The sequence below is a fragment of the Phasianus colchicus genome, chromosome 2, assembly GCF_987193195.1.
Source record: "Phasianus colchicus chromosome 2, bPhaCol1.hap1.1, whole genome shotgun sequence".
Classification (NCBI taxonomy): Eukaryota; Metazoa; Chordata; class Aves; order Galliformes; family Phasianidae; genus Phasianus; species Phasianus colchicus.
Window position 1 is genome coordinate 7,414,852 of NC_143437.1, and position 13,203 is coordinate 7,428,054.

The following is a 13,203-nucleotide window of genomic DNA, read 5'->3' on the forward strand; positions in this document are numbered from 1 at the left end:
TCTCAAAGTCCCTCAGCAAAAGCTCCTATAGAAGCAATGCTGGTGTACAAGAAGTTTTAATGTAGTTACATAGGTAGAAACAAAACAGCAATACATGGTTGTTTCTCACAAGGGAAGGAAGTTTTGAAAGCCATCTCCAATAATCACTGCAGTTTGATATATTCATTAGTGGTCCAGGAAAGGGGATAAACAGTTTCACCACTTCAATAATTTCATATCAGCAGCCAATCAGAAGGTAACAGCAAATAGCTGTGGAAGGACTCTGCAATGAGCTGCTCAATGATGAAACAACAAATGAAATTCAGTGTCAACAAACGCACTGGGAAAAATAACTCGAGCCATAAATAGCCAGGGATAGGCTTTAAGTTTGGTATAACTACGCAGGAAAGAGGGCTGGGGGTCTAAGTGGACAGTTTTAGAGAGGAGAGCTCGGGGGGGTTAGAAGGGAAGAGGAGAGTTAGGCATTTTTAGGGAAGGAACTACAGCTGAAGGGAAGACCTGGTCATTTCCCATATTCTACCTAGTGTAGGATGTAATTCTCTATTTCTCTGTTGAGTCACCGTCCCTGGATGTGTTTAAGAGCCGTCTGGATGTGGTGCTTGGAGATATGATTTAGCAGAGGGTTGTTAGAGTTAGGGCACTATGATTAGGCTGCAGTTGGACTTGATGATCCTTGAGGTCCCTTCCAACCTGAGTAATTCTATGATCCTATTTCAAAAAATCATACACACAAGCTACAGGGGAAGAGGGTCAAGAGGAATGTGTGCCATTTGAGACAAACCATATGGGTAAGGACCTTTGGTTTTAGGGTAGAGATCCAAGGAGCACTACAGGCAGAGCTCTGCAGAGCCAGAAGAAGCACAGAGGAAGGGTATAATAAAGATTAACTCTTCATCACTGCTCACTATGCAAGAACTGGGGCAGGTGAAGAACCAGAGGAAACCCCTGTGTCATCCTTCAAAGCAAAGGAGCAATACCACAGGAACCAGGTGCACAAATGATTTCTAAAAGGGATAGTGAAATACACAGAGAAAAGTCTGTTGCTGGGTCAGACAACTCAGCTGTTGCCCTCAAATCAGCCCAGACTGCTGCTTTACAGGTAGGACAGGTTTTCTCCCACTTCACTTCTGCCTCCCCAGAACGTCTGGCTGCTTACCCCCTCCTTCCTGCCCATTGCTTTCTCCCTCCTCACTTCTTTACCCCAAGCAGACAATGCTGCCTGTTGGAGCATCCCTGCCTGCATTACTTCTGCCATCAGCCTTTGTCCCCAGCAGAAATACCAGCTCTGAGCATGGATCTACTAAAACACTTTCCTAGAGCATCCACCACCACAGAATGTTACTGTTCTGGCACAGGCTCAAGTTTCCAGACTCGTAACATGTAGACTGTTTCTGCCTGATGCTTTGAGGTTAACCTCCCTGTTTTTCTCAAAGCCACTCTTGCAATATTGAGACGTTTATACAGCATGGAGCTGATGCAAACAGATGTGGCTCAGAAGACCCGGAATCAGGGATCTGTGGGCACCTCCTGAGAGTTCTTGGAGCTGTGGAATTACTTCCCCTGTCGCTGTACGGTGAGGAAAATGCTGGCTGCTCACTGGTGAGAACTTGCCCATCCAGCTAGGCAGGCAGTAATGAACTCCCTTAAGAAAGAGCTTTTACAGAGAAGTCTGAACCCTGCAGCCCACGCTCCTGTTGCACAGAAGAGTGGGTGAAAGTCTCCTCGCTCTGCTTAACCCCCTCTTTCCTGCAATACATTTGATAAGAGCATGTGTAAGAGGAGCAGCACATTGCTGGTGTCATCCAGAAACAACCAACAAGGCAATGGCCAAGAGTGTGCTGGCCACTGGGACACAGCCCTCTGTGCACACATTGCAACAAAGCACCGAAAGTTGGGACAAGCTCCAAATGAAGGCAAATCTGCTATCTACCATGAGACAGATAGCATTTTTCATAGGATAAAAGGCATTAACGGCAGCCTATAACTTCTAATATTGAGTCAAATTAATTTTTCATTTTTTAATCCTGCTCGCAGCTCGGTTTGTAACATTCCAAGTCATATTTATCTTTTGTGTATTAAAATACTATGCCCTTCTATAAATAGCTACAGGTTTCTTGGCAATGGTGCTGCGACAGTGGATTAATTAAACTGGAAAGCAGAGAGTATGAGGACTAGATTTATATAATGAAAACAATATATCTGCTAACATAGGAGAAATGCTGACACTGTAATAATGCTGATATTAATATTTAGTGCAGAAATCTCAGAGCGCATTACTAAGAAAATGTGGTGGGCTGAGGAATTATCAGAAAGCAGAAGTCGCCAGAACAAAATAGAACTGTTGCATCACTGCTAAAGCCATGAGTGTTACTCCCACTCAGAAAGATTAATGGGTATCTTGCACATAGGTTGATCTGAAAGAAATGCCTCCTATTTATTTCCAAGGAAACTGTAATCGACATAAAAAGCACAGTAATGCTGTTTGATAGAGCAAGTTCTCAGTTACAAAACATTGCTTTTCAACACAGTCCCCATCATGAGCTGTGCATTTTCAACAGTGATGAACAAGAGCCTGCATGCTGCACTCATAAAAAACTCAGAGGAGTGACCCACTGTCACCAATGCTGAAACATACCACCCTTTGCCTCACCTTGCTCACATTCACTGTTTGGTGTCCATAAACATCCAGCAAGCAATGATGAATGTCAATGGGTGCCATTGTTTCCACACAGAATAGTTCAGTTCCACACCTTTTTTTCTTCACACAAGCTTCTGTGTCAGACTCCACTGTGTCAGATTGCCCCTCTGCTGCCATCTGTCACACAGCATCAAGTGAAACAGAATATGGGTGGGAAGGTTCAGCCTTTACTGTCACACCACCCTCATCTGCCTCTGACATTGCTGGCCAACACAGTGAATTGGGAGGCATCATTTTCAGAGCAGCCCTCGCATTTTAAGACCCAGCACCTGCAAAGAACTTGTCCACTGATGTCCATGTAAACCTCACAGCTGCTGCAGGAAGATTTGGATGTTTGCTGGATTGACAAAACCACACCATGCTGGGGTCAAATGTGGGCTAGAGAAATCAATGAGAAAAAGAAAAAAAAAAATCAAAAGAAATGATTCTCTCTTTCGTTAGACCAGGTAACTCATATGGACCTGTTATATAGCATAACCCTACTGGCTGCAAAATTATGGTTACAATATGAAGAACAAACAACCAAATACTACGCCATGCAACTTGCTTTGACCTTACGGATCTCTTCCAGGATTTTGTAAAAAAAAAAAAAAAAAAAAAAAGAAAAGAAAAAAAAAGTCTCAGGTAGAAAATTGTCTTCAAAGTTCATACTAAAACCAACTAACCAAGGAGGAACCAAAGAAAACAGCAAAATGGAAAACAACTCTTCATAGCACCAAGACATCCCAGGACATTTAAAGACAAGAACATCGGAACTCACTCAAACTTCACTATGCTTGAAAAATGAAAGGCACTGAATAACTTCCACTTCACACCTTTTGCATTTTAAGTTCTGCCTTATCCCATGGTATTGCACATGATGGGAACAAACAGGAAAAAAAAAAAAAAAAAACCCACCAAACAAGTTATTTATTAAAATTATAGAATAAAGAGTAAGAGCAAAGATATATATGCATGTCAGTGGTCCAAATAAATTAGGGTCATTTGCCTTAGTAGATGTTGACAATTTTTACATTTATTATAATATTTTCCATATAACTATTCTATCCTGTGACATTTGTGCTCATATATTAAATGTATGTGACAGTATGCAATATATTGCTAAATATTTGACCATTGCTAAATGTTGCAGTGGTTTGAATACATTTACAAACTGTCAAATATTTTAGACTTTCAAGTGATGTATTTTAGAACTGAATAAAATGAAGATAACTTACAGAGGAAGGGAAGGATTCTCTTCCTGGCTGCTAATAAGCATGCCCAGTCTCCCTGCAGGTCTGGGAATAGCAGAGCACATCTTTAGCCCCCTTGGAGTTAGGGCTAACAGAGGTGTTAGATGTCTATAGGATCTGCTCTGTCTGTTAAAATCAGTGCAGAGCTTTTGAGGGTGTTATAACAGTTCTCAGCTGAGACCCCAGCCAAATATCTTAAATCCCAGCTCATGTAGTGTATGTGTTGACATGGGAAGAAGGACATGATATAAGGCAGTGACATTTGAGCTTTTAAGGCAATCTTTTTTCTGGCACTTGGTGTTATTATTTGTTTTTCTTTTAAATAAACAGGTTTAACCTGGAATTAGCACAGATTAAATTTATAGCAAGAACAGCAGAAGAAAGTGCTCAGAAGACAGACTCTCTCCAGTTCCAACTGCTTCAACCCAAGTCTTGTCCCTCTTCTCCTCCCAAACCCTCACCCTTCCAGACCAGCATCCCTTAAGCTACAATCACTACAACCATTAAGCTCCTGTCTCATCTCCCAACCTCAATCCTTCATTCCCAGGCTTTATGCCCAGAGCCCAGGCTCCTCACCAAGCCCTCTCCAGGGCTCGCTGCCTCTCTGCTCCTTCTCTCCCACCGTCTCTTGAGCTCAGAAAACTTGGGTTTGGAGGGAAAGCACCCAGCTGTTCTCCAGCATCCAAACCTGATGTTGGGGCATTTTATTTTTGCATCCAGCAACTTTGAAGGCTACAGAAAAGCGCAGGCTTCCTGGTGTGAGATTACACCTCTACAAGCCCTGAGGAAACGGGCAGCACGAAGCCCAGTTTCCACCCCTTCCACTCCACAGCTCTTTCTCCAGGGAAGAGGCAGAGGCTCTTTAGGCAGACAGCCTCACCCGCTGCTAAAACCCAACTCCTTCCTGCTGAATATGCATGAACTAAGTTCGTTAAAAGCCTGACAGCTTTGCAAATGTGGGTGGATTCTGACAGAAACTGCAAAAGGCATAGCCTTGAAACAAAAGGCCAATTCTCTGCCAGCTTTCATGCCTCTGCTGCAAAGCATGGGAGTGCCATGCAGTCATAAAGAAAAGATCACCAGAATGTTGGGGGGGGTTTTTGTTTGTTTTTGGTGTTTTTTTTTTTTTTTTAACATATATTTCATTATTATTTTTATTTTACTATTGCAAAACACTGTTCCACCTCCCCCACAGCCTGATTTTGTGGGATTGCCTTGGTTGAGATCTCGCAGCCTGAAGCAGCTAACCTGGTGCAAAAAGCACATCACCAAAATGGTTAAACTTCAGTGAAGAAGCATGCATCTGTAAACAGGGGTTCCTGAAGGTTCCCTGCTTACAAAATGCACATCCAGCCCTAATTCCTCAGAGCTCAGATCACACAGCATACGCTGTTTTTCATTCCAGTTTGGGATACTGCTGTCTGCAGGGTTAATCCCAGCAATGGAATGGAGACGTTTAGGGGAGGTGCAGGCTCGTGCCAGCATGGCAAGGTGCTATGCTGTTCTGTGGGGAAAGGTTTTTAATTAAAAACCAATTCCAGAGAAAGAGATGAACTGAAACACAAAACCATTGCATCTACCGTTAGTTAATGGCTTATTCTAAACATTTGTCAGGTGCTTTGAGTCCAGGCTAGGTTCCAGGAACACTGAATAAACATAAATAAATATTCTCCCCTCCCTGCCTTGAATGGGCTATAAGCAAAGCCCTACAAGCTGCCTGCAGAGTTTAAGGAAGGAAACAGATGTAGGAAATTTTACAGGCATTCCCATTCGCTGCAAACACCGGACAAGCATTCAAAAAGCAAAGTGAGCTGTCAGGTGTGCAAAGCTTCTGTTCAGAGCCAAGATCTGGCCCAGCCTCCACACTGCTGGAGATGCCATCCTGGTCCTTACATCCTCCCGGAGCAGACAGCACCTGTTTGAGGGCACTGTGCATCCCAGAAGGCAGCACAGCCAGCACAGCTCATCCATTTGTCATGAGCATCAGGAGCTCCAGCTCCTGTCAAACCCAGCAGTGGCTGCAGCTGACAGGTCCTTGCGCTGCTCCATGCCATCCTTTCCTCTCCTCTTCCACTACATGTGCAGATGTTGGACACAGAAGCCCGGCTGGCTCTCATTGCAGTGCTGAACATACCCACAGGACATGTGAGCACCCCTCAGTTCAGTTTTCTGCTTGTGAGCTGGAATTCTCAGCTTGTTCCAGGCAGCCAGTGCTGCTTCTCAGTCAACACCAGGCTTTGTTGGGTGGTTCCAGATGAGAGAAATATGGTTTGGGCATTACAAAGTAGCTCAAATGACGCAAACAATTCTTGTTACAGTATATCACAGAGCTCTGCCTATGGAAACAAACAGGCTGCAAGGTCTCTGTCCATTGCCACCAAAGGCTGTCACTGCCACACTCTACTCCAGTTTCAGAGGTTCTGGGCTCTATGCTAAGCTCCCTAGAAAGCACTCATCTCCACTGCGCTGAAAGAAGGCATCCGTGTTCCTAAAAACCCTAAGGAATGCTTTGGTCTCCAGACTCCACACTGAGGCTTGGGGCCATTTGGACACACATCTGTTCCAGCATCCCACACAGGTCCTTCCTTGGAAAACGCATGCAGCCCCAGGCTGGACACTTAGTCTGTCACTTACTTCCCTCTGACAAAGCCCTTGCAGCACATTAATTAAATGCCTTCTTTCGGGGAATGGTTTACATTAGGACACCCAGAATCAAGGCTTTTGCTTCAGGCTCAGCCCTGACGGATGTTAAACACTTCTTTCTCGCCCAATGAACAGCCCCAGCTGAAAGCCCCCAAAGCCAAAATCCCATTGCTACCTATGCAAGATGATTTCATCCACAAACCATTGCAGGTCAGACTAGTCTCACTACCAGGAAAGCTGCACCAGAGGGGCATTTCCTGTCGGTAAGAAACGATCCTGTTATTCAAGAATCAAAAGATAAGCATCCCTCTCTTATTTTGATACTGACTCACTATTACAGAAAGGAAGGCTTCCTTTACACCCGTCTGGTTCAATTCTCCTTCCAACAAACATATGCACGCACACACCCCATCCTAGGAAGAGGAATGGTAATTATTTCCCCAGAGAACAATAATTTTGCAATAAATTTCAGAAGCAGCATGATTTGGCAAATTAAGCTGAGAGCCAAGGATACTAAATACAGTTGATTTCTTTGAAGCCTGTGGTATCAAAATTATTTCCTAAATCCCCTTAAACACTTTCACTTTGGAAGGATAAACACAGAGATCTTCATATAGCTCATAGCTTGTGCTTTCCAAAGAGCAAGAACATAAAGCTGACTTGACAGCAGTGTCCTCCCAGCTGCTAAATCACACGTGCACAGCTCTGCCTGCCACGTGCTGGAATTCCATTTCATCCCAATGAGCCATTGCTCATCAATAGGCTGATAATAGAAGCACTACTGATAGCAGGCTCTGGCTCAAAGCAGCGGTATTTCTACTGTCATGATTCACATTTGGCCTCTTCCACAAGAGAAACAGCCTTTTTCAGATCTTCCTATTACTTAGCTGAAAGCAGAGACACCATACTCCCACCACAAAAATATATATTAAAAAAAAAAATGGCTAAAAGCACAGTTTTCCTTACAAAAACAGTGGTGTCCTGCCAACACACAGCCTGTAGGGAAGTTACAACTGTTGGAGCATTTCTGTGTGGCTGGGGGGTTCTGCACAAATGCTTTTATTCATTTATTTTCCCTATGGCTCCTAAAAAGATCCATCCCTCCATAAGTTGTTCCTTCTCTCTTCGCTAGGATAAATGCCACCTCAAAAACATCGATACCCATAAACGTGGCGGATTTATAGTGCACTTCCAACAATAACATTAAACATATCCTTTAAACTTCTTTTTGGAAGGCTATAGATTTCCCCCTCCCCCCTTTCAGAATCATTTAAGAGATGTTAAGTCACCTTCAAAGAATTTGCAACTCCTTTGAAGTACAGTACAAAAAAAAAAAAAGACTTCAACATCTTCCGAACAGTTGCAGGTAACGTGTGATAATTTCTGAAAGCAGACACAGAAAGATCTGTTTAATGCCAAGTTCCTACCTCCTACCCTGAAAACGTACTCTTGCCGAAGTCAATTTTACAAGCATGCTTTTGTTCAGCTCCCTCCTTACACTCCAATGGCATTGAACATGAACGACAAGGATTTTCCCCCCCACCTCTTCATTTTTAAGAGAGAAGATGCTTCTACGATCAGCCAATCCCTTTGCAGCAGCACTTTGGTTTGCAGCAGTGCCTTGCTTTCCCTGCACAGAGCCAACACATATCTCCACTGCCTCATTTCTTACTTACAGATCCGATTTGGTGTTGTTAAGAGGGAAGGCATCTTCATACTTGTCAAAGATTTTCCATTTTGTGATGGTGTTGCCAGGGATTGTCAGTAGTAAATCTCTAGGAACAAAATGTTCCTGAGCAGAATATATCACTCACTCTTGGTCAATTAATGAAGTCTTTAAAAACGTCTCTTAAAAGATTTCAAATTTTAGCTCGCTCCCAACTCCCTTAACATGCATGCAGCAGATTGATGCTATTGCCCAACCACCTGAAAAAAATTATTTCTAGCAAATGAGAAAACATTTCTGCTCTTTAAAGTTCAGAGTGCAGAAGTTTTGCATAATTAAAATGTTTTCTGATTCTTACTAGCAGTCCAAAGGTTAAATACTTCTCCTTGCTAGTATACACCACATAATTGAGAGGAAGCAAGTGAGTTTATTCTCTGAAAGGCCATGAAAAAAAGAAAAAAAAAAAAACAGAAGTTTATTTGTGCTTGCAAATCCTTTCAGGTCTAAAGAACCAGCGAGATAATAAATTGTTTTTGTTGAAAACAGGAAGTTTGGCAAAGATGCAAAAGGACAGCTAAACTTTGGCTAGACAACCCAAAACACTGTGTTCTACTTTGAAAGCATTTCCAACAACTAAAAAGAGTGAAGTGCCTTGAATCCATAGAAAGCTAAAGGAACAGCAAAGGCATCTGGCAGCAGGAATTTGTTGCCAAACTTGTGGTTGTGTTGTGCTGGCTTACGGGCTGGTTTGCCAGTTTTCAGTAACTTGCATCAAGCGCAGCTGAAACCCACATTTCTGAAGGCTCAGATGGTGTCAGAGCTAGAGAAGCCTCAAGGAGTCTCCCTTCCTCTTCTCATCTGGTCAGTACCAAAGGGATAAATAAATAAGCATCACCACAGCAGTCTGACTCTGAAAGGGAGACGAGCAGCCCTTGACGATGTGGCCAAAAGTCTGATGCTTCCCAGCCTCACGCAATGCCTTGCGGTGCAATCGGGGTGGTGCAGCATCATTCCTTCCCCACCATCAGGCCACCAGAACCCTCTCTTGGGAGAAGGCATCATGATTTACAGGACACCTATCTTACATGTAGAATCATTTGACTCTGAAAAAGATGTATGCTCGTAATACAAGCGCTCCTGACACCACTGGAAACGTTAAGATGATTCAGCCTTTCCAAAGGATTTCAGATGGGTTATAGGATTAATGCGGCTGCTACAGTCTGGGAAGAAGCCTGTAATTATGCTTACAGAAGGCTCCAGCCCTTCTCACTCTGTGGCACAATTTTGGCCTGGGTGAATGAGCTGCATCCCAGCACTCACACAAGGCTCTGGTGCTGCCACAGCCTAGGGCCCATCCCAGGAAGCTGCTCACACATTGCTGCCTTGTTTCAAGGGGAAAGATTTCAAACCACATGGATACAAGCTGCACCACAGTGCCTGTCCAAAGGAATAGAGAACAAATCCCCGGGCACTTCACTAATACAAACCAAGGAAATGAAGCAAAAGGTCCCTTCCCATACTACATCAGCTGCATTAACATAAAGAAAATATAGATATAAATTAGAAAATTAGGTATAAAGTAGATGAACTCTACTTTACTCGATAGAATTGTCCACAATTAATCCAAGAGCCTCCTCTCCCAAACCACTCTTTTTTTTTTTTTTTTAATCTCCCTCCCCACCTTTATTATGAAAATGCATATCTTCAAACCTCTTATTGCAGAATTCCACTCTTCAGGCTAACCAAAGCATGAACCTGCCTTTCCTTTACAGTGCCCACACTGGGACAGCTGAAAAACATCAAGCTCATAGAAACCTGGAAGCATGATGCTCCCAGCCCCCTGAAAACCAAAGTGTAGTATTTCATGTTTAGCACCCAGATCCTCAATGTTTGCTCCTGGAGAGCAACAACGATGACAATAACAGTATCCACACCTTGCAACGTAACAATTATTTGTTGAAAACAAAGCACTTCACAAGGGAGGCGAAACATCAGCATTCCTGTTTTAGGAACCAGGCAACCAGAGGATAAAAAATGAAGTCACCTACCAGGCCTGTTGAGGTGAAGCAGCAGCAGATCCCCAATACAAGCCTTTATGCACTGGGCCACACCTCGAGCTTCAGTAAAGCAGGTAATATCATGCTTGGCTCTCTCACAGAGCTGGGTTGAGTTGGAGTTAGGATCAGAAAGCATTTCAAAAGCTGTGGGGGAAAAAAAAAAAAAAGAAAGAAAAAGCCATATAAATGCAAAGCGTAATTATTATTCAACAGATATTGGAAAAATTACTGCAGTTTGTATTTGTTTTTCTGTATTTGTGGGATTTATGTTGTTTCAACACTCAAACAGATTTTGATAATGACACCATCTGTTAATTCTCACCCCTCACTAAATAAGAACAAGCAGTAGAATTGTTAGATTGCAGCTTTACAGATCCCAGCTTAATAAATGGGAGCCCAGGGTCAGCATGAGAGATTACCAGCTGTGGGACGCAGCACCCAGCCAGGCACCACTTCCAACTACAGCTCAGGGAAGAGGAGGGGATCAGTGGGAGCAACACAACTCTCACAGAACCCTCTGGAAAAGATCTTTGGTAAGTGATGTCCTCTGTACTGTCCCCACCAGGCAAAGTTCACTGCCTTAGGAGCTGCTGAAACCAGTAGCCAGCAGCAGGTGAGTATTTCAGATTCAATTTATCTGCATGATGGGATGGACACCTGGGTGCAAGTTAAAGGCTTGCTGGTTACAACCAGCTTCAGGTGTGTCTGCATGAGGCAAGTGTCCCCCTAACTAGATGACTCCTTAAATCAACAGCCCTAGATTAGGGTGCAAGATGGTGTAAGTTATGACAATTTTATACCCATAACACATGAATTGCCTGTAAAAAAAAATGCCTGTTGAGCAAGAGGACCACAAGCATGTATTAGTAATACATGTTTATTTAAGTAATAAAATATTTAAGTAAAATATAAGCTTATAATCAGTCTGTAAGTTTTTCCCTCCTATTTGCCATAAATATTGATATCTCTATTCTGCTCTTAAAATATGTTCTTCCTTGCTTTCTGTGAAGGTTATACAAGTTTATATATATATATATATTTTAAACACATGCAAAAGTGTGATTTTGCCATATGCAGGACACATTCTGAAAATAGATGGCTCCTGGTCTCTGGATAACTTTTTGTATAGGCTGCTGGACATCCCTTAGTTTTTCTGAGAACCATTTAACCCTCTCTTCCTAAATTCATCTTGAACACGTCATTCTTTTCTCAGGTAGTGAATCAAATTTGATTCAATTGAAATCTATTTCATATAGCCATTTTATTAAAAGAATGAACTTCTACCAGAAGCTGTAATACAAGGATACCTCACTATACAAGTCAACACAGAATCTTTGTATGTTATTTATGAATGTTTGGGACACATCTACAAAATCTCAGTCCTCCACGCTGCTGATTATGCAAGTCAGGCACAGTACTGCTTCTTATACACTTACCTGTCTACTAATACCTTTGGTGGAGCTTGCCATATTAAACTTGTTTGGTATTCATCATCACTGTAACACCTAATTACCTTATGTCCAGGAATGAAATAGGTTTCCTACCTGCCATTAACATAATTTCCCATTGCCTTATGAGGGCTTACAAGAAAGTGGATGTAATGCAGAAAAATGGGCTCCTTTCCTCTTCACAGACAGGAATCTAAATGTATATCTCAGGATATGTTTACATCAAGAAGACAACCTGGTGAAGCACAGGGACAATTTGTCTGTCCTAAAGTCATACAAAACATCAGTGGTAGGCTTAAGCAAAAGTCTTTAGATTTTCCAAATTCTATTTCCATGTCTGGAAGCCAACCCTTCCAACCAGAATTTCCTCCAGCAGCAAAAGTGTGAGCTCTCACAGCATCACAGAACTTTAAGCCTTGCAGAAGACCACTGGGGATCATCTAGTCCAACTTCCCTGCTGAAGCAGTACAGTAGGTTAGAGAATCATGAAATTATTTGAGTTGGAAGGGACCCTTGTACCACCTCCCTGCAAAGAACAAGGGCACCGACAGCTCAAACAGGTCCTTATAGCTTGTCCAGCCTGACTCTCAATGTCTCTAGGGACAGGGCATCCACCTTCTCTCTGGGCAACCTGTGCCAGTGCCTCATCACTCTTACAGTAAAAACGTTCTTATATCCAATCTATATCTCCCCTGGACCTACTGCTCAGCCTGCCTATGTGCCTCTGAATGGCAGTCTGCCCCTTAGGTGTGTCGACCACACCACACAGCTTGGTGTTGTCTACAAACTTGCTGAGGATGCACTTTATCTCACTGTCAGTGTCACTGATGAAGATGTTACAGAGCACTGGTCCCAGCGCTGACCCAGAGGGACACCACTCACCACTGATCTCCATCCAGACACTGAATTGACCAGCTGACCACCACTTTCTGGGCATGATTTCACAATCAGTTCCTTGTCCATCAAACAGTGCACCCATCAAATCCACATCTTTCCAGTTTGGAGAGAAGGATGTTACAGGGGACCATGTCAAAGATCGTTCTGAAGTCCAGATAGATGACTTCAGTGGCTCTTCCCTTGTCCACTGACACGTTTATGCCATCACAGAAAGCCACTCAGTTGGTCAGGCAGGACCTAATCTTGGTGAAGCTGTGTTGGTTGTCTCATTCACCTCCCTGTCTGTCATGTGCCTTAGCATAGCATCCAAGAAGATCTGCTCCATGATCTTCCCTGGCACGGAGGTGAGGCTGACAGGTTGGTTGTTGCCTGGAACATCCTTTCTATCCTTTAAAATGGGTGTGACATTACCTTTTTATCTAGTCATCAGAGACTTCATCTGACTGCCATGACTTTTCAAACATCATTGAGAGTGGCTTGACAACTACATCAGCCAATTCCCTTGGGACTCCTGGATGCATCTTACTGGGACTAATAGACTAGATTTGCAAAAATCCCATAT

At 43.1% G+C, this 13,203-nt stretch overlaps 1 long non-coding RNA gene across 1 annotated transcript; it reads right to left on the reverse strand.

Moving 5' to 3' along the window:
- Window positions 1–2,379: 2,379 nt before the first annotated feature.
- LOC149918834 (uncharacterized) lies at window positions 2,380–10,878 on the reverse strand. The gene is made up of 3 exons (XR_016464615.1): window positions 10,716–10,878; window positions 10,288–10,440; window positions 2,380–3,076 (listed from the first exon to the last, which is right to left on the reverse strand). It is a non-coding gene; the product is annotated as an uncharacterized LOC149918834 (long non-coding RNA).
- Between the last annotated feature and the right edge of the window lie 2,325 nt (window positions 10,879–13,203).